The sequence below is a fragment of the Ranitomeya imitator genome, chromosome 10 (genome assembly GCF_032444005.1).
Source record: "Ranitomeya imitator isolate aRanImi1 chromosome 10, aRanImi1.pri, whole genome shotgun sequence".
In the NCBI taxonomy this organism is placed as follows: Eukaryota; Metazoa; Chordata; class Amphibia; order Anura; family Dendrobatidae; genus Ranitomeya; species Ranitomeya imitator.
Window position 1 is genome coordinate 118,746,052 of NC_091291.1, and position 4,526 is coordinate 118,750,577.

Below are 4,526 nucleotides of genomic sequence, written 5' to 3' on the forward strand. Positions count from 1 at the left end.
GAAGTTCAGAGCCGGCTGGATGTTGTTATACACATAGCATGTGTCAAAGACATTGTATCCAAGGGTTATGTTGGGAAGAAGTTTCCTACTAGTGTTAATTTCCTCCACTGCAAATCTCATGACTTGAAACCATCGATATCCTGCAAAATTGACTTTTAAACTATAGGTGGGAAAATGCACATTGTTAGCACCAGATCATAGAGCTGAGCATCATAATATACTGCATGAAACTGTACGTTTCAAAAACAGATAACCCTCTGACATTTATAATAAAAGTTTTCAAATAAAAAAAAAAGATAACTAATTAAATCTTGTACTAATCCTGAACTAATCCTTAAACTACAGAGCTTCACTCACTATTCTGCTGGTGCAGTCACTGTGTACATACATTACATTACTGATCCTGAGTTACATCCTGTATTATACTCCAGAGCTGCACTCACTATTCTGCTGGTGCAGTCACTGTGTACATACATTACATTACTGATCCTGAGTTACATCCTGTATTATACTCCAGAGCTGCACTCACTATTCTGCTGGTGCAGTCACTGTGTACATACATTACATTACTGATCCTGAGTTACATCCTGTATTATACTCCAGAGCTGCACTCACTATTCTGCTGGTGCAGTCACTGTGTACATACATTACATTACTGATCCTGAGTTACATCCTGTATTATACTCCAGAGCTGCAGTCACTATTCTGCTGGTGCAGTCACTGTGTACATACATTACATTACTGATCCTGAGTTACATCCTGTATTATACTCCAGAGCTGCACTCACTACTCTGCTGGTGCAGTCACTGTGTACATACATTACATTACTGATCCTGATTACATCCTGTATTATACTCCAGAGTTGCACTCACTATTCTGCTGCTGCAGTAACTGTGTACATACATTACATTACTGATCCTGAGTTACATCCTGTATTATACTCCAGAGCTGCACTCACTATTCTGCTGGTGCAGTCACTGTGTACATACATTACATTACTGATCCTGATTACATCCTGTATTATACTCCAGAGTTGCACTCACTATTCTGCTGGTGCAGTCACTGTGTACAAACATTACATTACTGATCCTGAGTTACCTCCTGTATTATACCCCAGAGCTGCACTCACTATTCTGCTGGTGCAGTCACTGTGTACATACATTACATTACTGATCCTGATTACATCCTGTATTATACTCCAGAGCTGCACTCACTATTCTGCTGGTGCAGTCACTGTGTACATACATTACATTACTGATCCTGAGTTACATCCTGTATTATACCCCAGAGCTGCACTCACTATTCTGCTGGTGCAGTCACTGTGTACATACATTACATTACTGATCCTGAGTTACATCCTGTATTATACTCCAGAGCTGCACTCACTATTCTGCTGGTGCAGTCACTGTGTACATACATTACATTACTGATCCTGAGTTACATCCTGTATTATACTCCAGAGCTGCACTCACTATTCTACTGGTGCAGTCACTGTGTACATACATTACATTACTGATCCTGAGTTACATCCTGTATTATACTCCAGAGCTGCACTCACTATTCTGCTGGTGCAGTCACTGTATACATACATTACTGATCCTGAGTTACATCCTGTATTATACTCCAGAGCTGCACTCACTATTCTGCTGGTGCTGTCACTGTGTACATACATTACATTACTGATCCTGAGTTACATCCTGTATTATACTCCAGAGCTGCACTCACTATTCTGCTGGTGCTGTCACTGTGTACATATATTACATTACTAATCCTGAGTTACATCCTGTATTATACTCCAGAGCTGCACTCACTATTCTGCTGGTGCGGTCACTGTTTACATACATTACATTACTGATCCTGAGTTACATCCTGTATTATACTCCAGAGCTGCACTCACTATTCTGCTGGTGCAGTCACTGTGTACATACATTACATTACTGATCCTGAGTTACATCCTTTATTATACTCCAGAGCTGCACTCACTATTCTGCTGGTGCAGTCACTGTGTACATACATTACATTACTGATCCTGAGTTACATCCTGTATTATACTCCAGAGCTGCACTCACTATTCTGCTGGTGCAGTCACTGTATACATACATTACATTACTGATCCTGAGTTACATCCTGTATTATACTCCAGAGCTGCACTCACTATTCTGCTGGTGCAGTCACTGTGTACATACATTACATTACTGATCCTGAGTTACATCCTGTATTATACTCCAGAGCTGCACTCACTATTCTGCTGGTGCAGTCACTGTGTACATACATTACATTACTGATCCTGAGTTACATCCTTTATTATACTCCAGAGCTGCACTCACTATTCTGCTGGTGCAGTCACTGTGTACATACATTACATTACTGATCCTGAGTTACATCCTTTATTATACTCCAGAGCTGCACTCACTATTCTGCTGGTGCAGTCACTGTGTACATACATTACATTACTGATCCTGAGTTACATCCTGTATTATACTCCAGAGCTGCACTCACTATTCTGCTGGTGCAGTCACTGTGTACATACATTACAGTACTGATCCTGAGTTACATCCTGTATTATACTCCAGAGCTGCACTCACTATTCTGTTGGTGCAGTCACTGTGTACATACATTACATTACTGATCCTGAGTTACATCCTTTATTATACTCCAGAGCTGCACTCACTATTCTGTTGGTGCAGTCACTGTGTACATACATTACAGTACTGATCCTGAGTTACATCCTGTATTATACTCCAGAGCTGCACTCACTATTCTGTTGGTGCAGTCACTGTGTACATACATTACATTACTGATCCTGAGTTACATCCTGTATTATACCCCAGAGCTGCACTCACTATTCTGCTGGTGCAGTCACAGTGTGCATACATTACATTACTGATCCTGAGGTACATCCAGTATTATACTCCAGAGCTGCACTCACTATTCTGCTGGTGCAGTCACTGTGTACATACATTACAGTACTGATCCTGAGTTACATCCTGTATTATACCCCAGAGCTGCACTCACTATTCTGCTGGTGCAGTCACTGTGTACATACATTACATTACTGATCCTGAGTTACACCCTTTATTATACTCCAGAGCTGCACTCACTATTCTGCTGGTGCAGTCACAGTGTGCATACATTACATTACTGATCCTGAGGTACATCCAGTATTATACTCCAGAGCTGCACTCACTATTCTGCTGGTGCAGTCACTGTGTACATACATTACATTACTGATCCTGAGGTACATCCAGTATTATACTCCAGAGCTGCACTCACTATTCTGCTGGTGCAGTCACAGTGTGCATACATTACATTACTGATCCTGAGTTACATCCTGTATTATACTCCAGAGCTGCACTCACTATTCTGCTGGTGCAGTCACTGTGTACATACATTACATTACTGATCCTGAGGTACATCCTGTATTATACTCCAGATCTGCACTCACTATTCTGCTGGTGCAGTCACTGTGTACATACATTACATTACTGATCCTGAGTTACATCCTGTATTATACTCCAGAGCTGCACTCACTATTCTGCTGGTGCAGTCACTGTGTACATACATTACAGTACTGATCCTGAGTTACATCCTGTATTATACCCCAGAGCTGCACTCACTATTCTGCTGGTGCAGTCACTGTGTACATACATTACTAATCCTGAGTTACATCCTGTATTATACTCCAGAGCTGCACTCACTATTCTGTTGGTGCAGTCACTGTGTACATACATTACATTACTGATCCTGAGTTACATCCTTTATTATACTCCAGAGCTGCACTCACTATTCTGTTGGTGCAGTCACTGTGTACATACATTACAGTACTGATCCTGAGTTACATCCTGTATTATACTCCAGAGCTGCACTCACTATTCTGTTGGTGCAGTCACTGTGTACATACATTACATTACTGATCCTGAGTTACATCCTGTATTATACCCCAGAGCTGCACTCACTATTCTGCTGGTGCAGTCACAGTGTGCATACATTACATTACTGATCCTGAGGTACATCCAGTATTATACTCCAGAGCTGCACTCACTATTCTGCTGGTGCAGTCACTGTGTACATACATTACAGTACTGATCCTGAGTTACATCCTGTATTATACCCCAGAGCTGCACTCACTATTCTGCTGGTGCAGTCACTGTGTACATACATTACATTACTGATCCTGAGTTACACCCTTTATTATACTCCAGAGCTGCACTCACTATTCTGCTGGTGCAGTCACAGTGTGCATACATTACATTACTGATCCTGAGGTACATCCAGTATTATACTCCAGAGCTGCACTCACTATTCTGCTGGTGCAGTCACTGTGTACATACATTACATTACTGATCCTGAGGTACATCCAGTATTATACTCCAGAGCTGCACTCACTATTCTGCTGGTGCAGTCACAGTGTGCATACATTACATTACTGATCCTGAGTTACATCCTGTATTATACTCCAGAGCTGCACTCACTATTCTGCTGGTGCAGTCACTGTGTACATACATTACATTACTGATCCTGAGGTA